The sequence below is a fragment of the Poromitra crassiceps genome (assembly GCF_964638095.1).
Source record: "Poromitra crassiceps genome assembly, chromosome: 8".
Classification (NCBI taxonomy): Eukaryota; Metazoa; Chordata; class Actinopteri; order Beryciformes; family Melamphaidae; genus Poromitra; species Poromitra crassiceps.
Window position 1 is genome coordinate 36,616,121 of NC_139629.1, and position 24,165 is coordinate 36,640,285.

Genomic DNA, 24,165 nt, shown 5'->3' on the forward strand with positions numbered 1-24,165 from the left:
AGGACAGGGAGAGGACAAGGCAACAGGGCAAGAGAACACCTGGCGAGTCCCTAAAAACACCTCTCCTCCTCCACCACCTTCTGCACTCATCCAATCACTGTCTGACCTAGCCTACCTCTCCTTCCCTCTCTAACAAAATCCCCTCCTCTGCCAACTCCCTCTCTAACAAAATCCCCTCCTCTGCCATCTATCTATGTATCGCCCGGGTTCCTTCCTCTCACCCTGTTCGCACTCAACCACTCTACCATCTCTGCAGGGACTGACCCACAGAGGAAAGAGGAGAGCAGGCACAGTCCCTGCAGAGATGGTGAGAGTGGTTGAGTGAGAACACAGTGAAGGAAGGAGGCCGGGAGATGGCAGGGGAGGGAGGTGGGGATGGGGGAGGGGTGGGAGCAGGGTGAAGGAAGGAGGCCAGGAGCTGGCAGGGGAGGGAGGGGGGTGGGGAGGAGGAGGGAGGGGATGGGGGAGGGGTGGGAGCAGGGTGAAGGAAGGAGGCCAGGAGCTGGCAGGGGAGGGAGGGGGGAGAGGACTTCAAATCCCCTGCAGGAATCGAACCTGCACTTCTCCGCATACAATGCGGTTGTTAAGGTGACCGCCTTAACCCCCATCCATTTACCTTAGATGGTAAATCATCTCTTAGTCCTCTGTGACAGTATTCTCCTGTGTGTACCCTCTAACAGGGGTGGGCAACTATTTTTCATGGGGGGCCACATGAGAAATCCAGATTGTTGCCGGGGGCCGAACAAATATTGTCATGCCGTAACCCAGGGATGGGCAACTTTGATGATAGAGAGGGCCACAAAAAAAGTCCTCGCTACCAGATTTTGCTGAGGGCTGAACGGCGCCAGCGCGAAAAAATTGGGGCATTTGAAGCCAGGTTTAGAGGAATAACTCATTTTAAATTAACAGTTGTGATGTCATTATTCAGTCTTAACCACCAATATTTGATCCTTTTCTCACTCACTCCTATGTCACCACACTCTCCCTGCAGGGCTTGAAATTAACTTTTTTCACCACCTGCCAATATGGCTGCTAGATTTTAAAGTTACCAGCCAATTAGAATTTCCACTAGCCAAAATGTTTTTCTTGAAATAAACCAGAATATGAGTTAATGTTCACATATATGAGTTAATGAAGCTAATGTTCACATTCAGTCCTTGTATATTTCTCTCATGTGTTCATCATTCCTTTCCTCCTCTGTGTGTGTGTGATTGAGAAATGAGATGCAGGTGGTGTTCATCCTAATTGGCCTGGTCAGGTGTCAGATTGCTGCTGGCTGATTGGCTGGTGGAGAGCATTTAAGCCACCTGATGCCATCCTGTCTCCCCTTGCTCTCCTCATTCCCAACGATGATGGCTGCTGTGCTGACTGCTGTGGTCTGTCAGGTAGGAACTGTGTGTAGACCTACTTTAGTAGTTCTGCAGAACTTAAGATGTGTCTTTATCTTGGTAGACCTGTGCAGTCTAAACTGTAAATAGTTACCTTCCAGATCTACACTTTTGTACACTGTAAATAACACTTACCCAAGTAGCAGAAAGTAGGGGGAGAAGCCCTTTAGTTTTTTGTAACATTTTCTCATGTTTATTTTGTAGGAGCTTATAGGTAAGAGCTGTGTCTCTTATTTAATCCATCATTTTCTTTTCTTAGGTAAATTTAAGTTTGGGGATTAGTTTGATTGGTTAGTTGTGTTGGGGCCATGCTGTGCTCTGAAACTAAACCTGCTACTTGTGAACTTGTGATGGTGGTTTGGCTGATCATCCTTGGGAGTGGGAAGAGTGGGGGCACTTGTGTCGCGATCCGGTTCCCCGAGGCCGGTTCCTAACATAATTGGGTGCTCGTCTGCTTTTCTCATTCGTCAGCACGTCGTCTGTGAGTGTGTGTGTATATATATATATATATATGTTATGTTTGTCTGGTGGGCAGTCTTTGTGCAGGTGGTAAATGGTGTTAGTCAAGGTGCCTTTGCATGGAGCTGAGGAAGCTCATGGTGGTAAAGCTGGTGGAGATGTTTGTTGGAGGAGCCGGTCAGAGGGGACCAGTAAGACTGAGGAGGGGCGTGACAAGGCAGGGCCGTCAGTAGCACAGTTTCTCCTCTTTCTGTGTAGACTATGCTACCCTACAAGAGTCTCCGTACATAGACTTGCCTGTGACTGACTCCCAAGCCGTCTAAATCAGCGATACAGACGTATTTACAAGTGTCACAGAAACATTTCAAAGCCACATATTGAGAAGGGTTCATAGCTTCTCGACGTCGGGGTTAGAAAGCTCGACGCTGCTCATAAATGCCTCTTTTCATCTGAAGTCTGCGCTGGTGATATTTTTTACCGAGCCTTTGGCCAGAGTGGCGCTGTGACGGCTGAAAAAATATCACCAGCACAGACTTCAGATGAAAAGAGGCATTTATGAGCAGCGTCAAGCTTTCTAACCCAGACGTCGAAGCTATGAACTCTTAATATGTGGCTTTGAAATGTTTCTGTGACACTTGTACATACGTCTGTATCACTGATTTAGACGGCTTGGGAGTCAGAGTGACAGGCAAGTCTATGTACGGAGACTCTTGTAGGGTAGCATAGTCTACACAGAAAGAGGAGAAACGGTGCTACTGACGGCCCCGCCTTGTCACGCCCCTCCTCAGTCTTACTGGTCCCCTCTGACCGGCTCCTCCTCCAACAAACATCTCTACCAGCTTTACCACCATGAGCTTCCTCAGCTCCATGCAAAGGCACCTTGACTAACACCATTTACCACCTGCACAAAGACTGCCCACCAGACAAACATATTATTTATATATATATATATATATATATATATATATATATATATATATATATACACACACACAGACGACGTGCTGACTATCGAGAAAAGCGGGCGACGCCCTATTATGTTAGGAACCGGCCTCGGGGAAGGGGACGGCAACACAAAAGTGCCCCCACTCTTCCCACTCCCAAAGATGATCAGCCAAACCACCATCACAAGTTCACAAGTAGCAGGTTTAGTTTCAGAGCACAGCATGGCCCCAACATCAACAAATCAAACTAATCGCCAACCTTAAACTTACCTAATAAAAGGATGGATTAAAAAAAAATAGACACCGCTCTCACCTATAAGCTCCTACAAAATAAACATGAGAAAATGTTACAAAACTAAAGGGCTTCTCCCTGCTACTTGGATAAGAGTTATTTAGTGTAAAAAAAGTATAGATCTGGAAGGTAGCTATTTACATTTTAGACTGCACAAGTCTACCTAGACAAGGACAGATCTTCAAGTTCTAAAGAACTACCAAAGTTGGCCTACACACAGTTCCTACCTCACAGAACAAAGAGTCAGCAGAGCAGCCATCATCGTTGGCAGTGACAGCAAGGGATGGCATCCCCAAACCCATTCAACAATGCAGAAATAAAATGTTTAGGGCTATTATTCAAAACTAAATTAGCTACAGAATTAAACCAATTGTGTCATGTGTTCACATCATTCCTTTCCTCAGTGTGTGATTGAACTATGAGTCCACTCATTGTACGCCTAATTCCCAACTATGATGACTCTTTGTTGTGTTAAGTAGGAACTGTGTACGCCTACTTAATTCTTCAGAACTTGAAGATGTGTTATCTTGGTGGACCTGTGCAGTGTAAACAGCTACTTCCAGCTCTACACTTTTGTACACTAACATCTTACACAAGTAAAGTAGGAGGGAGAAGCCCTTTAGTTTTTTGTAACATTTTCCTCATGTTTATTTTGTAGGAGCTTATAGGTGAGAGCTGTCTTATTTAATCCATCCTTTTCTTAGGTAAGTTTAAGGTTGGGGATTAGTTTGTTGTTGGGGCCATGCTGTGCTCTGAAACTAAACCTGCGACTTGTGAAGTTGTGATGGTGTTTGGCTGATCATCCTTGGGAGTGGGAAGAGTGGGGGCACTTTTGTGTTGCGGTCCCGTTCCCCGAGGCCGGTTCCTAACATAATTGGGGGCTCGTCCGCTTTTCTCGTTCGTCAGCACGTCGTCTGAGTATATATATATATATATATTTTATATGTTTGTCTGGTAGGCAGTCTTTGTGCAGGTGGTAAATGGTGTGCATGGAGCTGAGGAAGCTCATGGTGGTAAAGCTGGTGGAGAGAGGTTTGTTGGAGGAGGAGCCGGTCACAGGGGACCAGTAAGACTGAGGAGGGGCGTGACAAGGCAGGGCCGTCAGTAGCACCGTTTCTCCTCTTTCTGTGTAGACTGTGCTACCCTACAAGAGTCCCGTCTCCGTACATAGACTTGCCTGTGACTCTGACTCCCAAGCCGTCTAAATCAGTGATACAGACGTATTTACACATTTCAAAGCCACATATTGAGAAGGGTTCATCGCTTCTCGACGTCGGGGTAAAAAGCTTGACGCTGCTCATAAATGCCTCTTCATCTGAAGTCTGTGCTGGTGATATTTTTTCCAGGTTAGAGCTCCCAGCCGTCAGAGCGCTCAACAGCGCCACTCTGGCCGAAAGCTCGGTAAAAAATATCACCAGCACAGACTTCAGATGAAAAGAGGCATTTATGAGCAGCGACGAGCTTTCTAACCCCGACGTCAAGAAGCTATGAACCCTTCTTCTCAATATGTGGCTTTGAAATGTTTCTGTGACACTTGTAAATACGTCTGTATCGCTGATTTAGACGGCTTGGGAGTCAGAGTGACAGGCAAGTCTATGTACGGAGACTCTTGTAGGGTAGCAGTCTACACAGAAAGAGGAGAAACGGTGCTACTGACGGCCCTGCCTTGTCACGCCCCTCCTCAGTCTTACTGGTCCCCTCTGATCGGCTCCTCCTCCAACAAACATCTCCACCAGCTTTACCACCATGAGCTTCCTCAGCTCCATCTAAAGGCACCTTGACTAACACCATTTACCACCTGCACAAAGACTGCCCACCAGACAAACATATAATATATATACACACACTCACAGACGACGTGCTGACGAATGAGAAAAGCAGACGAGCACCCAATTATGTTAGGAACCGGCCTCGGGGAACGGGACCGCAACACAAAAGTGCTCCCACTCTTCCCACTCCCAAGGATGATCAGCCAAACCACCATCACAAGTTCACAAGTAGCAGGTTTAGTTTCAGAGCACAGCATGGCCCCAACACAACTAACCAATCAAACTAATCCCCAACCTTAAACTTACCTAAGAAAAGAAAATGGATTAAATAAGAGACACAGCTCTTACCTATAAGCGCCTACAAAATAAACATGAGAAAATGTTACAAAAAACTAAAGGGCTTCTCCCCCTACTTTCTGCTACTTGGGTAAGTGTTATTTACAGTGTACAAAAGTGTAGATCTGGAAGGTAACTATTTACAGTTTAGACTGCACAGGTCTACCAAGATAAAGACACATCTTAATAAAGTTCTGCAGAACTACTAAAGTAGGTCTACACACAGTTCCTACCTGACAGAACACAGCAGTCAGCACAGCAGCCATCATCGTTGGGAATGAGGAGAGCAAGGGGCGACAGGATGGCATCAGCTGGCTTAAATGCTCTCCACCAGCCAATCAGCCAGCAGCAATCTGACACCTGACCAGGCCAATTAGGATGAACACCACCTGCATCTCATTTCTCAATCACACACACACAGAGGAGGAAAGGAATGATGAACACATGAGAGAAATATACAAGGACTGAATGTGAACATTAGCTTCTGTAGCTAATTGAGTTTATAATGACTCAGAGCTTGGGACACCTTGTATATTAGCCTGTATTATCCCATACATGTAAAAAGCAGCTGTGATGGCAAAAATTAGGCTTACAACATATACAGTATATAAAATATGTTCATTTCATTTCATTTCATTTCATTTATTTAATGTGACTCATTGACCATGATCACATGGTATGGAGCACAAACAGAACATACAAAAACAATATACAATGGCACACGGCATGGCTAGTGCATCTGTCATTTGAACAAAGGCAGGACATTCTTCAAAAAGGCACCTAATTTACACATGACTTTTTGTCTGTCTGATTGTAGTAGCAAAATCAGTTTAAACATAGATGGACGAGTTAAATAATATCTGGGTAAATATAACTGTCTGAAATTCAAAATAATTACATTCTTACATTCAAACAAAACATGATACTCGTCTCCCACACAGTTGTCACTACAGAGATTACAGATCCTCATACTTCTATGCAGTCCTTTATATCTGCCAACAACCTTGGGGATTCTGGTGTTATTAACCCTGAAGTTACAAATTGCATGTCTATGCCTCTGGTTTACATACAGCAGATAATTTTCCAGTTTAAGTTCTTTTTTGAATTCTACGTACAAGTCACATGACGTCATACTTTGTGTGACTGTGTGTGTGTTTTGTACATGATTAGTTCATTAACTATGGGCTTAATTATAAATGAGTTATGACTGAACGTTACTATAAAGCACACATGGGCAACATACCCCTGTGTGGCCCGCGATGGAATTGCAAAAAGATTTTTTTTTTTTTTTTTTTTTTTAACAGTGCACCTGAACGCAACATGTAAGATACCCGCTGAATAAGTGTCCACATGTTCATGTCATTCTGGCCAATATTCTTCTGTTATAGCATTTCAGTCTGGAATATGGAATATCTTTCAATAATCTTTATAACTAAAAGGCCAAAAGTAATCTCATGTGTAAGAAATGGCTGTTCTACATTGAGGTAGAAATTTAAATAATTAACTTGTTGGTTTTGGATTTATTTAGCTTCAAGAGTGCATGTTCGTGTGACCCTCAACACAGGCTTTGAGAATCCCGGCCACTTACTGATACTTATGCTTAAATTAACCCACTCATATTCTGGTTTATTTCAAGAAAAACATTTCGCATAGTGGAAATTCTAATTGGCTGGTAACTTTAAAATCTAGCAGCCATATTGGCAGGTGGTGAAAAAAGTTAATTTCAAGCCCTGCAGGGAGAGTGTGGTGACATAGGAGTGAGTGAGAAAAGGATCAAATATTGGTGGTTAAGACTGAATAATGACATCACAACTGTTAATTTAAAATGAGTTATTCCTCTAAACCTGGCTTCAAATGCCCCAATTTTTTCACGCTGGCGCCGTTCAGCCCTCAGCAAAATCTGGTAGCAAGGACTTTTTTTGTGGCCCTCTCTATCATCAAAGTTGCCCATCCATTACGGCATGACAATATTTGTTCGGCCCCCGGCAACAATCTGTATTTCTCATGTGGCCCCCCATGAAAAATAGTTGCCCACCCCTGCCCTAACCCAATTGATAGGATGGGGGGGAGGGTGTCAAACTAGAAAACCAGATTCAAACACAGGCAGAATGGTTCCAGGTCCATGTTCATCATACCAGAATGTTAGCACAACAATACAAAACTCACAGCAACAAGTAGACCAGTGGTTTATTGATAGTATTCTGTGACATCACCACACAGACATCATGGTCTGATTGTAATCAATTAACAGGTGATTAACAATCTAATTACACACACAGCCAATGAGCTGTGTGTAGTGTAAAGTGCCATATTGGTTGGAAATGCATGTGACATCATGGGAATACTATGAATAGACGAGTCCAAGTGAATCAGTTGTTATTAAGCTTTATGAAGGCCACTTAAACAAGATAATTTAGGATAGATATAAATGTACCAAATGTTATAGCTATGTTATAGCAGACGTTTTGTAATTTCTAATAATTGTTTCAGCTACATGGGTACAGCTGGGTTTCATTCAGGTTCCCACAAATAGAGAACAGATCAGATCATCTTCGCGGTGGAAGAGGTTTCTCCTGCTCGAGCAGGAGTGAGGTCATCCGTCCGTACGAACATCGTACAGACGGACATACGTACATACGTACGGACGGACAACCCGGATCCATAATGGCTCCGGCCTGGCTATCGCCGGCGGCGGAGGCATAATAAAGTATTTGATGAGAGCCCCTGAGCTTATTGTGAATTTAATGTATTACTTAGTGTTGTTATTATTACAATTATTTACCATTAACCATATTCAGAGACTTCCCTCTACACAGAGACTCAGAGAGTGACAGATAGAGAGAAAACAGAGTTGGCCCAAGATCTATCTGGTTTACCTTTTTACAGCAGGCTCTTCACCAAACTCTTTGTTTTCTCTGGACAGTTTCGAACCCAGGTTACTGTGAAGGACTGAGCTTACATGGTACACACTCTTACATGGTACACACACTCAACCCAGTGCACCACCGACATGCCTCTTCTGACCTTAATTAAAGTAATTACTTCATTCAACAGCCAATCAGAAACAATATATATATATATATAAGGACGTGTGCACATCCTGGGCTTGAACTCACGAGCCTTACCTCAGTAGGCAGCTGACATACACAGTGTGCCACTGCCTCTGCTGCTGTGTTTCTCCTCTGTTGTTGGCCAATTTGAGCGATTAATCACCAGAAATGTCTGTAATATAATTGAGCTTCTCATTAACCTAGTAAGCTGATTTGAGTCTAAGTCCGTGTGTGCGATGATGTCATGCAGCCTCTCCTCGGCAGCAGGGCTGCGGTGGATCAGAGGGTTGAGTGAGGACCATATCAGGTTCTTTCCTTGCAGAGATCTGGGTTCGAATCAGGCCCGTGGTTATTTGCTCTCTCATCATACATCTGTCAATAAAGCATGAACATATATTCTCTCTCTACAGAAAATCTGTGTGGATGGTATCTGTTGGGAAGTGTCCGTGCTGAACCTCCGTGTGACGATGGCGTCTGGTGGGAACTGTCTGTGGTGCTGAAAATACACTTGAAGTCGCATTGACTATTTTTGTGCCTCTTTAGCTTATTCCATCAATCACACCATACGCCTCAGCTTGTCCTTGTAGGCAGAGACAGTAGTCTATAATCCTCATTAGAACCCTAAATGGTTCTATTTAGAACTCTGTTCATTAATCGAAGGAGACATTAAAAAAAAAACAAGAATCACTTGAGCTGCCTAATGTCCCGCTATAATCACCATGATATATTAAATATAACCAGTAATGCTAATGAGGTCATTAATTAAGCTAATTAATGCAGTAATTAGCACATATTTCTATGTCAATGTATTTTTCTTAAAGTAGAGAAAATCCCGCATGACACTGACCTTACTGGTAAACTCTTTATTAGAAGATAAATAGGGAAACAACGTTTCGGTACTAGACCATCAGGTTTTAAAAACTTTTAGTTCATTTTCCATCCTACGCACCTGATTTAAAGTTTTTTTAGGTGTGCAACAGCTCTTTCACAGACCCTAATATATTTTTCTTCACATAACATTGGATTGGATGGGTTATTAATATGAACTCTGTATCTTCAAGAAAATCACAATTTCCTCATCAATATGGGAATTTATGCTGCAAGACACTCCAAAAATCTACTGTAATCAGATCATGGACTAACAATAGTCATAAACTACATTTCTAACTCAAGGATTTGGTGAACTAATGAGAGTAGCACATTCTCCTGTAATGGCATTGAAAGCTCAACAAGTTTCTGAGACAATATTATCACACAGCAGAATAATTATGAATCAATAAAAGACCAAAATTCATGATCCAAATACTGGTGCTGCCGCAGACAGGCACCACAAGGGACTGCAGACAATGTGAGACATGATGCCTTGATAGAAGAACTGACAATATGTGACAGCTTAATGTGTTTTTATATTGTTTTTTGGAGTTAAGATCGTATCAGATATGTCTGAAATGCTTATTTTCCTTCTGCGAGTCCAACTCTTTTAGAATCTGTCTGCACTGCGCCACAATTTCCAGCCACAGGAAATTTGGCTATGGATTAAACAGGAAACCCCTGATGTTCAGCGGTTCTCTGTCCTTGTCCTTGTCTCTGTCCTTGTCTCTGTGCTAGAAAATATTTATACTGACTGAAGATGTCTGGCCGTGGTAAGAAAGTCTCTGCGCCCAAGGCCAAGACGACCCAAATGACGATGTCCTCCAGAGCAGGGCTGATCTTCCCAGTGGGCCGTATCCACCGGCTACTGAGGAAGGGCAACTATGCCCACAGAGTGGGCGCTGGTGCTGCGGTGTACCTGGCAACCATCCTGGAGTACCTTTCGGCAGAGATCCTGGAGCTGGCTGGGAACGCCTGCCGAGACAACAACCGGTCACGCATCAGCCCTCGTCACCTCCTGCTGGCCATCAGGAACGATGAGGAGCTCAACAAGCTGCTGGACGGGGTCACCATCTCTGAAGGAGGCGTGCTGCCCAACATCCATGCCGCCCTCCTGCCCAAGAAGACCAAAAAGAAGACCAAAAAGTGAACAACAGCGGTGCCAGACCTTCAGTCACAATTAATGTATTTTTAACGTTTATATTTGTAATAAAGATTTTTTTGAGGAAAAAAAACAGGAAACCCTGCTGTGGCAAATTAGCTTTTCCCCTCTTATTTAAATAAATCCTTTCTATATTTTTCTGAGGGGGGAAAAAGTAACCGGTGCTACATTTTAGAATCTTTCTTCAGAAACACTTTTCAGGAACCGGCGCGCCACAGTTGTGCGTAGTGTGTTTAGAGCATTGTGATAGCACTTTAGCATAGCCAGGTACTGCCCCAAGGGGGCTCATATACACACGACCACCAGACCCGTCATCCAGCCATCTCTCCGTACAATTTCCACATCTTCTCCATCAGTGACTTCCATTTCCCCTGTGATGCCCCGAGGACAAGGGGGACAGGAGCGAATGGGGGGAGGAGGAGGAGGAGGAGAGAATGGCCCAAGTCTGATGGGATATGGATCTAATGGCTTGCTTTAGTGGCCTGCTGGCCTGCCTCTGGACCCAGACAACAGCAGCCTGCGTCCTGACATCCTCACCCATAATGCATTTACCCCCAAGTCATCCAAGGGGGATGCATCGCTCGCTGTAATAAGAATAAACAAATAGCCATAATGCATTGGCTTTATTGTCTTACATCAATGTTGATTTATTCACACAGCCACGGTGGGCTATTCTATGCAGAGTGCCACGTGCCCCCTCGGTGAACCCCTCCGCTAATCCTGTCGGGGACTATCCCCATAGAGGGGACCTCTCAGGAGGAACAAGGCGGTTCAAACAGTCAAGAGGACCACAAAACCCTGTAGAGAAACAGCCATGAAGCTTTAGACCGCACCGCTCCACCAGCCACCACATCAACAAAAAGAGACCCAATTGAGACACCGAGGCTCCAGAGAAGACAGTGAGGGGAGCGTTTTGATGGCAGAGGCAGGCAGCAGTTATGATGATATAGGGGGGAGGTCGTTTCAGAGCGCGGTGCGAGCGAGTCCAAAGCCTCAGATTGGATAGGATAATGTTTCCTCGGGGGTCGGAGAGACCACGCCCCAGGGACGAGCAGCCGGAGCTGACCACATTATGGTTAGTGAGGGGAGAGAGATAAAGGAGTGGAGCGCTGGGCCCATAGTACCGCCTGGAATGAGATTTAGATTCCATTCTTACACCCAAATCACATTAGGGCTCCACAGCTCTTCGCAGAGGTGCCATCTATCACGCACTCACGCACTCACACTCACACACACACACACACCGTCAACAACACCATCCCACCATCTGTCGGTGCCTCTGCCTATACAGGCCAGGGGCGTGAAGATGGGTTTTGTAATCCTGACGGAGGACCGTGACTTCTCTCCTGCTGAGGGTGGTGTGGTCACTTGATGTAGGAGATATTACAGAAACAGTCCTTGAAATGTAAAACATTGTATCAATAACAGTCTCCTACAACATTTTTGAATCTTAACATGTTCAGATTTGATCGTACACATCTGTGGGGAAAAAGTATCAACATCAAAAAGATTCCTCTCCCAACAAACGCTTGGCAATAAGTGAACTGACATACTTGATATGTGAGATCTTAGCACAACAACAAGAAAGTATTGCTTTCATGACTAAGACCTGAAATATTCATCTAAACTACAGTATTTGGGAATTGGCGAAGTACAATCGGAAACATTTTATTGTTGTTTTTTGGCGTCTGTCTTTCTTTCAAATCCCTTTTGTAACCGACTGTTCTTCCTCAGATCCAAATCTTCTTTTGTCTCTTTTTCACATAAGACAGGCCCTCCAGAGTTGAGTCTCCCTTATGGGGAACTTAACTAATTGAGTCTCTATTTTCTCTTAGCTAGCTCTGTGTCACTTCTGAGGACTTTCAACGTCTAATTCTCATGATGTTTTGTGCAATCGTGCAGTTTCTAAGAGCGACTAGCAGCTTTTTAAAAGTGAGAAGCAGTGATTTTCAGATGTCCATTCTAAATGTCTATTCTGCGCCAATATAAAACAATGATCTGTAGCTGTAAGGACATACGCTCACCTTTAACCTTTGGACACCACACAGCTCCCCATTCATTCTGAGTGCTGATGATGTAATGACGTTCATGATTGTGCCGGTAGCACAGGTCAACAGCTGATCGGCACACTGCACAGCCACATAAAAACAAGGAAGGGATACATTCCATTAATATGAGAGATTCTTTTTTTAATCTTTTTTTTTTTTGCTCACAGAAAAATGCGCAGCATTTCAAATTCAAACTGGCTGCTGTGCATTTTTTTCATAGATGTTCCTTACGCCCTCGTTTATTACAAACTTCATGAGCTGAGCAGGAGCAGTGATGATACAAGCATGACTTCAAGTCATGTGTTTGAATATATACATGTCACCAAAGTCAGTTTAGTCACTTAAACACATGCAAACACATTTCAATCATGAGAGACCAGTGGGTAAAGTTTAACAAGCGAGCTTTATTCACGAATGGCATGGCGATTAGTTCTATGGCATGGCAGCATGGCAACTGATTCTTTGGCATGGCAGCATGGCAACTGATTCTTTGGCGTAATGACTCCGTGGTAAGATGCCTCTCTTCTTGTGGTGAGAGAGGAGGGCATCTGCTCAGACTAGGATATATATATACCGTATATATATATACCGTATATATATATATATATATATATATATATATATATTTTTTATTTTTATTTTTATTTTTTTTTGTGTGTGGGATTCTGAAATATTGCCTTTCCTCGCGGGTCCTTTCATGTCCATGGGTGACCGGTCCTCCATCGGGCCTTCGCAGTGACACGCTTCCTGCCATTCATCCGTCCCCTCGTGCCGATCACCGGCCTAGATGCGGGCTGAGCCGTTGCGCTCGGGCCTACCGCTCGGCTGAATGTCCGAGACACGCCTCGAACGTGGACATGCTGAGAATGATGATCTAGCAGGACCCGCGATTATGATGGCTTGATTAGCAGAATCAGAACACCGGACGCTGGGAGACTGAATGGCTTGATGGCAGGAACAGAACAGGGCAGTGGATGGATGAGACTTGAAAAATTAGCGAAACGCAGCTTCAGAGGATGAGATACGACCTGCCCAGGTACAGAGACCATGGAGGTGAAGGATCAGGGAAAGAGGATGATGACGCGCTGAGCATGGCTATATGTACTGCCACCTCATAGCCTCGGCAGTGACGTCATATTGGCATGTTGCCAATATGAACCGCGAACCGTCTTAAAGGGATACACACACAAATGCTGCATCAGGTATCAATGGATAAATGGGCACTTTGGTAGAAATGCTATGGGGGGTCCAGGGCCATGATGCTTCCTGGTGGAGGAAGTTTGAAAATCTGCTTTTAGAAACTCATTTCTGGTGAGTTAAAGTTTTGTACAGTGGCATCTACAATCTACATACTCACCCAAGGGATAAAATGCAATATACTTACATTTCTGACCTCTCACTGAGTTCAATACATAATCCAATCTAAAAATTACAGGTCTAAATTGAAATGCAATATGAACCACTTTAAAGTATCAGAAGCTACCAAAGTAATTTCTTGTTTAGCAATGTAGTTTTCATTTCCATTTTTCCAGAACTAAGAAAAAAGTGTTGCAAGATGGGAAAGCAGTCAAAGCACTCAACTAGAATTTGTATCTGCAGATTATGTCACTAAGACAAAATAGCTAGTGTTTGTATTCATTACTTGAAATTTCCACTTTCCTCCAAAGGTTGCACCATTCTATCAAAAAACAATGATCAACTATTTTCGTGGCTCAGAGGGCCTCAGAAATTCCAGGTGAATCTACAATGAAAGCGGTTAAAGCAAAGAATCACATTACTGACCGTTTGGGATTAAAAAATACAGCCCACATTCAAACCAAAAGTAAACATTCGTTAAGAGTGGAATGTAAAAAGATGCGTGAAATAGATTTGGGCCTGGGTTTAAACCGTGTTTACACTTACAAGTCTTAATAGCTGCTTCTCACTGCAGTTTGGCATTTGTCACATTGTGGCAGGTTTTGTTTGTTGAGATATCGTATCTCCCCTTTGATTTTTTTTTTACACCTGCTCAATAAAATGCATAACCCTTTGGTGGTGGGAAGACAATATTTCTCTCGCACAGTGCATTTGTGTTTTTTTAAGACATCATTCCATGAAATGTCAGGAGACCAGGCTTGATTTTACGCAAAGAATTTACAGAAATTATGTTTTTAAACTTGGGAGACTCTAGAAAAGGTCCTTTCTTCTTGTCATATATGTTTTTGAGCGAGAATGAAGAGAATACTTCACCTTCACAGTGCACAGCTTTCACACAAACCCTCATTACTGTAGCTAATTTCTGCAGTCACTTTCAATTAGAACCATAATTACAGCCACATAACTACAACTGTATCAATACCCAAACTTTATAATTGGCCATTAATTTCCCAAGTATCCATTCTTGAACTCACTCTGTGTGATGAGAAAAAAGATGAATGTAAATGCTTTCACACAACAGATTGACACACAGATAGCTTAGGCTATAAGGTCAAAGCATGAGTTAATGCTCCTCTAGAAGCTTCCATTTTAACTTAACCCATTGATACCTGATGCAGCATTTGCGTGTATATCCCTCATTTGTGTGTGTATCCCTTTAAGGGTTTGCGGTCTTAAAGGGATACACACACAAATGCTGCATCAGGACAGGTATCAATGGGTTAAAGGGCCAGCTCACTAAAATCCAAAATCACATGTTTTTCCTCTTACATGTAGTGCTATTTATCCATCTACATCGTTTTGGTGTGAGTTGCTGAGTTTTGGAGATATCAGGCGTAGAGATCTCTGCCTTTTCTCCAGTACAATGGAACTGGATGGCACTCGGCTTGTGCTGCTCAAAACGGCAAAAACATACATTTGAAAAACTCAACAGCAATGTCTCTTTCCAGAAATCATGACCCGGTTACCCCAAGATAACACAGACCTAGTTGTGAGCGGTTTCATGTAGGAACTAACTAGTAGCTAGTGGGTGTAGTTCGGTCTAAAGAAAATAGTTCCTACATGAAACTGCACACAACAAGGTTTGTGGATTATCTTGAATAACCGGGGCTGATATCTTCCAAAACTCTGGCAACGAACAGAAAACGATCTAGGTGGATAAATAGCACCACAGGTGAGAGGAAAAATATTTATTTTAGGGTGAGCTGTCCATTTAAAGAAGGGAAACACCATTAGAGTCTCTCTGACGCCAACGTTCCAGTCCTTCTTTCTCTTTAATGAAAGCGGTTTGACGAAGTCGAAGCAGCCAACTGAATAGACTATAGCAGCAGGCTGTGGCTGTAATTGATGGACGCTTGGCCTGCTCTGTGCGCCTGGCGATTTGTAGAATCCATAAAAAGAGATGTTGAGGTAATTATGTTTGTCATGATATACAGAAAGCAGGAATCGGCGAGCCAATCAGAAGGGCCGACAGCTGTAGCGTGCAGATGCTCTCAGACCTCTTGTCCACGGTGATAAAATGGAAGCGGGTCATTTTAACAGGTAACAGCTGTTCATCGCTAATTTGTTCAATTATGCGCAGAGGATGAGGCGGAGGTTGTTGCCGCGGCCCTCGGGGATCTCCTCTCTTCTCTGCCTTTCTTCAGTCCTACAATGAACAGAATAGAGGAAATCCATAGCCATCATGTAGAGTGTTGTCAAAATAGAGAAAACACTGGCGTAAGGACTCGCCGCAGCACGCAGAGGCTCTGTAATGGTGAAGGATGCTTTTTTTTTGTTGCAGACTAATTTCATAGAGGACAAAGTCAATGCAAATCAGTGCTAACATCATTACACTGAGCGATCGCTGGGCCCTCCGTCTTTATGGCGGCGGTTTGAGAAAAGAATGTCTCCCGCAGCATATCGCATAGAAAGGCTCAACGGTGATCAAATCAGGCCGTGTCGTACAGTATGTCCGACACCACCGACATGCTCACGAAACCGCGGGGTAACCACACCCCCCTGCCTTATTGATGGGCGGCAACGTTGCCCAACGCACCGCACAGATGCATCATGGGAGGACGGCGATCACTCAGAATGGTCATGTCATTAGAGTTTGGGATTGGCCCCCGGCCCTCCTCTGGACGGCGGCGGGACTGACTCCATGCCAGGAAGCACAGCCGACGCCGCGGGCTCAGTCTGACCAATGGTCTGACCTTTCACAATTAGATTTGAGAAGCTGATCCCTGATTGGTTTCTAAGTCACTATGCATTTGTCAGCCAGTTATTGTTGTCAAAGGAAATCATAAGCTGGACTTTTTTTGAGGCGATGTTCCGTGTTCCGCTTTCCCGTCTTTGTATCTATTACAGTGTGTATTATTATTATGTCTTTTTCAAGACAGGGTTTGTTTGAGCAATAATAATATATATATATATATATATAAAAAAAAAACTTTAAGATATGCCCTACTGTATTGTTTTAACACAGGATAAAACACTGGGTTGATATATTTCAGATTTCATCAATGATTTGTTTATAAGTGATTCTCTGAAAGTGTACTGGAGTTATTATTATAGTAGTAGTAATAGTAGTAGTAGTAGTAATAATAATACTGTAAGAACAACAATAATAATAATAATGATAATAAAAAGATAAAAACAAAGTAAGATAGAGCAAGGCAGGGTAAACATTGAAATAAAAGCCCTTACAATGAGGATTAAAAAATAGCAAAAGAATCTCAAACGGCTAGGCGATTCATTATTATTAATAGATAAAAAAAATTAGAAAAGATTTAAAAGGAAAAAGTGACTTTGCTGCCCTGATATCCTCAGGATTAATTACTACACTGCTTAAAAGCATTTTTGGTGCACTGGTCTTTCAATACTGAGCAATTTCCATAATAAATCATACTGACACACACACACACACACACACACACCAAAGAGAATGCTGGGTGAATACGGTAATAGCGAACATAGTGAGTATTTAAAAAGCAGAATGTTTCTCTTTACAAGCCTAAACCAAACCTTTCATATCTGACAGATATGGAATTATCACCCATCAGCCGTTTATGATGATCATCTTGCTAACACACATTTTTTGTTGTTTTGATTTAACCTCTAGCTCACAAGCCCTAAAGAGTGTGACCCAGTCTGATCGCCATCCATTACCGTTTATCTTTTACCTGGTATAGCAAGTTTACACTACAAGATATTTCGCCCGATTTTACAACAGATTTCCAGTTGGGCTCAGTCTGTCTTTGTTTACACTAGTCTGCAGTTGTTGTGCCAGTCGGCACCAGAATCTGTTAGTGTATACTGGGTAGATTTCTGATCTGTTAGTGTTTGATGGGTACAGATTTCTAATCGTCCAAGTGTAAACTGCCTCCCGACGCCAGTCGGAGCCACGACGATTATCAAACATGTTTGAATTTCCGAGGCAAAGTTGTCTAGTATCTGCTGCATTACACATTGTGCCATGTTTCTCATAACCTTTATTATAGAAATCCTGTCACATGGTCATGAGTCATTTCTGCGGCTCCCATCGTAAATATGCCACTCCTGACTAACTCGTGTTGTCAGTGCTGAGCCGTTTGAGAATTGATTGCGTTTGTCTCGCCCGGTGAGGGTGTGTATATACGCAGCCAGCGCCGTTATGAAAGAGGACTGGAGGCAAACTTTGTCTTTCTGATTTAGATTTGTCATCCATCTTTGTGCCTGTAGAGCTGTACAGTACACACATTTTTCATACAGCCTGATCTCCTGAAACTTTGTGAAATAGGCTAAGTGCTCCATGCACGATAAGAGGAATGTGTTCCCAGCATGAAAGTTATGTGGAGCGGAGGCACGACTATAATAAACAGGAAGTAGTTTGACATTGAGCTAGCATTGAGCTAGCATTGTGGACAGGTGGTGAATGGGTGTATTTGTATGTGTGTATGCTTTCAATTCCAGTGACCTGGGTTCAATCCCCAATGTCTACCAAGAAGATTCTTAAGTAGTTTTGCTTATGTAACCGTGACCAACTCCTTTTCTATAAGAGCCTAAAAACACACCTTTTCAAGCTACACCTGGGCCCTTCCTGGACTAAACACACCCTTCTTCTTCCTCTTAAAAGAAATCCAAACGAATGCTTCTTATTCCTTCTCAAAACTACTTTCGAAAAATGCTGCTCTATTCCTCAAAAAGAAGAAGTGTCAGCCTGACAGAGATTGTGTTGCACAGCTGATTTCACTACTGTTGACAAAATGTGCTATTTGTAAGTCACTTTGGATAAAAGTGTCTGCTAAATGATGTAATGTAATGTAATGAGCGAGTTGGAAGTCTCGTCCCCGGGGGTCCTCCTCGCCGTTGGAGGCGACAGGTGAGTGCTTTTACCTCGACGCCACCCAGACGCCACGTTCTTTACATGACTTCCATCCTCAGCGTGTCATCTGCATTTCCAAACTCACGCTCATTTCACCAAATTGCATGAGACTGCGATGACGTCACTCGTAGTCTCCATTAGGGATGCACGATATATCGGCAATCATATCGGTATCGGCCGATGTTAGTCATGTTTTAACATATCGGTATCGGTCCGATGTTGCAATGTTAATATCGGTTATCGGTATCAGCCAAATTCTTCACATTGAGATGAAATAATGCAGTAAATCTATGATTTATGGGCTTTTACAAATGTTTTTGAAATAAAGAAATGCATTACTTTTTCAAATTCAGTGTTTACATGTGTTTTTCAGTATCTACAAAATTTTATTATCATAGAAATGTGTTTTTATACAGATCATTATCGACATCAGTAAATATCGGTTATCGGCCATAAGAGCAATGTTAATATCGGATATCTGCATCGGCCAAAATTTTCATATCGGTGCATCCCTAGTCTCCATGCAGCGCCCGCCGTCTAACCCCACTGCTACTGTAACTGTCAACTACACGCACGGCAGCTGAGGTCAGTGTAGGTTCACCAGAATGCAAAATTAGGTATTGCACTTTTAGGCTATATCAAAAATAGGCACATTTTATTCACTCATTTCCATAGCTGTCACTCAAAGATGACATCTGGCAGGCAGCCAGCTGCCTATCGTTATGCAAAAATCAAACAAGACAGTGGAACTGGGTTCAGTGTCCCAGAGTAACAGAAGCAAATATAGGCTGACTTTAGAAATCTGCCTCCGTGTGGATATCAAGACAGCGAGAACGATTTGGGCGACTGCAGGCACCTTTTCTGCAGAGGGAACAAAACAAACAACTTCGTAAGCCTCAAATCCACCACATCTCAGCGAATATGAGGTAGTGCTTTAGTGTGATCCTTAACAGAGATGTGTGTGTGTGTGTGTGTGTGTGTGTGTGTGTGTGTGTGTGTGTGTGTGTGTGTGTGTGTGCGCGCGCGTGGTTATAGATCCTCGTGATTCTCAGAGCAGCAGAAGTTAGTACTGAATTATGTTTGCATAAAATCAGCTAGTAGTCTGGGCACCTAAGAGCAAAGCCACAATATCAATGTCCGTCTCAGTGGAAACTATTGTAATCTTTGTTAGGGCTTTACAAAGTTAAAACATATGCCATGGTCAAAGGATAATGCAATATAAAGAGGACCATGCTCACAATATACAAGCTACCAAGGCCAGAATCCTGGTTGTAAAGTGGTGCAACAGTGCCCTCTGGAGCCAGTCTGCTGTAACACACGCAGTGTGTGTGTGTGTGTGTATGTTATGTTATGTACACATGTACACGTGTGCGCGCACACAAACAATGCACGTGTACGTATGTGTTCTTGTGTATGTGTGTACGTATGTGTTTGTTTGTGTCACTTAAAGCAAGTGGAACATGCTTTTATGAGGCAATTTGTGCTGCATCCCTGCACCAGTGTACATGGTGCCGAGGAGCTGCCAGGTGCATTCAAATGAAGATTGCTTTAGAATATCCCATATCCATAAAATGTCACAGCAGCGGCCCGTATTCAGTTCACCTTATAGGGGAATATTATTACATTTTGTAAATGTCATTCCTAGGGCCCATGCAGGATAGGGTTTGTAATATTTGTCAACACGAATGACTCAAATCCTGAAACGGAGAGCAGGACTTAGTCTGTGTCATCAAGAGATATTATCTACTAGTGACAAGAGATATAATCTACTAGTTACACTCAATGAAATATGAAAGGTGATAAGGGTGCGTATGAGGGATAATGATACATCTTCTGGATCATAAATGATAACAGCACTGAAGAACAAAGCCCATTTGTATAAAGCTTTCTGAGGATGCCATTCACTGTCCATGAAGCAATTCCAGACATTACAACTTAGTAACATGACTTTTACTAACATGAGGTTGAGTGCATCTGTAGTTTTTGGATTTGGGACTGAGTTGTACACTTCAGCAGTAGCCTATTCCCATTTAAAAATGTAATAATTTAGTTTAATATTTTCCACACAGTTTTTAGTTTCATTTACACAGACACGGGTTCCATAAAGTCAATTTAAAATTTACACCGCTTCATACATGTACACTCTGCAGCTTTCAAAGTTTCAGCATCAAAACTGCACCGCCTAGGGGTTAGCTCTGGTCACTGCAGTATAGGGGTTAGCTCTGGTCCTTTGTAGATTTCTCAAGAGGCCAACATCTAAAAAATAAAGCAGTGCAGCCATTTCAGTGTCAAGATCCTTCATTATGTTGAGTTCTTGTAGCTTGTGGGGGACTGGAAATTCAATAAAATGGGCTTTTTGGGGGTTTGCCGTGATTAGCCTTTTTAATTATTATTATTGTCATTTTCTTTAGAGAGAATAAGCTAATTTAGCCAAAGGTTAGCGGAGTTGAGCTGTGTTTTTCGATGGAGCTCTGATGGCTAATGTTGGAGTTAGCAAAGTTAGCTAGTATCAGCTAAGGCTAATAATAGCATTGGCTAATAATAGCATTGGCCTAAGTTTGGCAATGAAAGCTAGATCAGATCCTTGAAATGCATTCTAACCAGCTGTGATATTCACATAAAACAACGCAATACGCTAACGCTAACGCTATATTCATCACATCAGGTTAACCTGGACTCACCTGGAGTGGGCGTGGTGGAGGCCGTGACACAAGCGCTCCCTCCGTGGGCGTGGGAGAAGGTCAGGGATTGGGCCTAGGCAGTAGTGTGGCACTGGGTACAGCGTTGGGTTTCAGCTTCAATGCCTTTTGAAAAGCCATATCCACCTCCATGCGGTTGGAGAAACTATCCGCGTCCATGTGAAAGCACGGGAATGCCCACTGGAATGCGGCACGCGACCTGTTTAGAAGAGTGTGCTGACGTCAAATGACGCTCCGCTGATGGGTAGTCGGCTAATGTGGCTAATGAGTAACACTGTTTCCATACGGACACCAATATGACAATATTTATAACATTTATAATGTACTCCGGTTTCCGGTTTATAATTCGGGTCTGAATATACAGCCAGAGTGCTGAGGGGTTGTAGCGTGCAACACACAGATGAAAACTAACATTTTGGAGGAGCCCCCGTCAGCCGACGGCGCCCCGCATGCGTCCACCCGCCGTCATACGGGGAGGGCGGGGCGAGGCTCTGACGGACGAGTCTGTTGTGACCTTTAGGTGGCGCTGTTGGCGCCGCTCACCAAACGTCTGGAAGCCGAGACTAGTCGAGGAAGTCCATATGGTCCATCCGGTCATGGGGCAACGTGATTGGCTGGCTCTGTTTGGCAAACAGAGCCAGCCAATCGCGTTGTCCTGCGCTGTTTGGGAGCGTGGATATAAAAGGCGAGCGCTGACTGGGAGTGGGTGGGGGTTCGAGAGGCTGCCTGGAGAGGAGAGTGGGGGTGGTTGGGGTGGACCGGACCAGAGAGGCCGCCTGGAGAGAAGAGGAGAGCGGGGGAGGGTGGTGGGGACCAGCAACCTCGCGTCACCAGGCTCCTCTCGGCGAGGGGACCAGAGAGGCCGCCGGAACAGGAGGGGAGAGGAGAGGAGGAGGGGAGAGGAGAGGAGGAGGGGACAGGAGGGGAAAGGAGGAGGAGGAGGGGAGAAGAGAGGAGAGGAGGACCAGTGAAAATAGGTAGTCGACTAACATTTTTCCTCAGTTTTCGTCTATGAAATCAACACTGTCTCCACCTAGTGGTGCACTCCTCTTCCAAACTCACACTTTTCCACAACTCCACCATGCATCTGAAACAATGTTTACTTACTGTCAATCTCATCATAGTGTCTGAAAACCATATCCACGTGATCCCACTCCATAAAGCTGCATTTCCCAATGAAGGGCTGGGCAAACAAACACCACATACATATTTCAATTCAAATACTGTACATGTCACTCTGGTGTTAGAATGAGTAAATGGGCATTGACACTGTTTAATGGTTTTTATATAACCCTTGATCAATTCTCATTAATCTTTTATTTTTTATTTGTCTGTAGGCTACATACGTGCACTGCCAAGAGTAGCGGCAGCATTAATAACCAGAGACCAGACTATATCAAAAAACATAAACACACAGTGGCGTCTTCCATGCATGCTAGCAGAGGGCTTATCGACACATCTTGGCTGGGTAGGTGCAAGCTGACAAATACAATCAAAACAAAAGTCACCATCGGCTTAAATCCCCAGCACAAAACTCCCGTAGTTTACAATTTGCACAACATACCTCAGGGCTTTCGGTCATATTACTCTGTCTTCCTTCGGGGGAGAAAGTCGGCATTACCAGAGCACATGTATGCCGAACAGTTAATAAGAAATGCAGCCAGCTGCTGGCCCAACAGGTGGAAGAGATGAGGCTAATCAGTGGGGATTTCCAACCAGACTAGAGTGTAAGGGGAGGCTGCCACCTAGTGGACACTACAATCATTCCAAAGGGAAAGGAAAGGGTGTAAATTACGTGGGGAAGAAACTGGAGCAGCAAAGAAAATAAGCGGTCAGTTACACTGTGTGCTATGCAATCTGAATACACCACTGGGTTTTAGCAATCTCTGTCCCAGCTAGTAGCTTCTTTGCAGGTCCGGTACCATGTAACTACAGTTGAATAGACTCACTCCACTTTACAGGTCCTGTACCATGTAACTACAGTTGAATAGACTCACTCCACTTTACAGGTCCGGTACCATGTAACTACATATGAACTACAGTTGAATAGACTCACTCCACTTTACAGGTCCGGTACCATGTAACTACATATGAACTACAGTTGAATAGACTCACTCCACTTTACAGGTCCGGTACCATGTAACTACATATTAACTAGTTGAATAGACTCACTCCACTTTACAGGTCCGGTACCATGTATCTTTGGATTGGATCTCAGAATTGGGGAAGGTGGCGGCCTTTGAGAGGATATCTTATAACAGTGGTTCTCAAATTTTTCCAGATGAGGGACCCCTAAAGTGCCTAAACTGACAAAAATTAGACCACAGACCCCCACTTGATAGGATTTTTTCCCATGGTCCCCCATATGATAATAAGATTGATGCTTTTAGATGTTTTATTACAGAAAGTGTATAAGCCCCATGACCAAAATAGTCATTGTGTTACTTATGAATTGAATTATAGCAAGAATAAATTACCCCCCTTTTGGCTGGGGGACCCCCTGGAACCCCCTCAACGACCCTTGGGTGTCCTCGGACCCCCATTTGAGAACCAATGTCTTATAGCATCATAAATTAGGTAGGCCTAGATAAGTAATGACAAGTGGGGAAGGTTCCTGCAGTTTCATTAAACCTAAAGCTGGTATTGTTTGCTCTGACATGCGCCCTGTAGAGTTTGTCATGATGGAGGTGGAGAACTGGACTTGGCAAGGACGCAGAGAAAGATGATGTGGACACTTGTTACATGGACTTTTCTGTTCTGGACTGTTAAGGACTACCGGTGGACACTGGTGCTGTACTTTTGTTGTTTTTCTTTTGTTTGTTTTGTTTCTATGTGGAAAGTTTCCAACTTAAATAAAGTTTAAGTCGCAGAATAAACTGGAATGATTTC

At 43.5% G+C, this 24,165-nt stretch overlaps 1 pseudogene across 1 annotated transcript; it reads left to right on the forward strand.

The window, feature by feature from the left end:
- The first annotated feature begins 9,868 nt into the window (after positions 1 to 9,868).
- LOC310780679 (histone H2A pseudogene) lies at positions 9,869 to 10,258 on the forward strand (annotated as a pseudogene). The gene has a single exon. The product of its transcript is annotated as a histone H2A pseudogene (transcript).
- Positions 10,259 to 24,165: the final 13,907 nt, after the last annotated feature.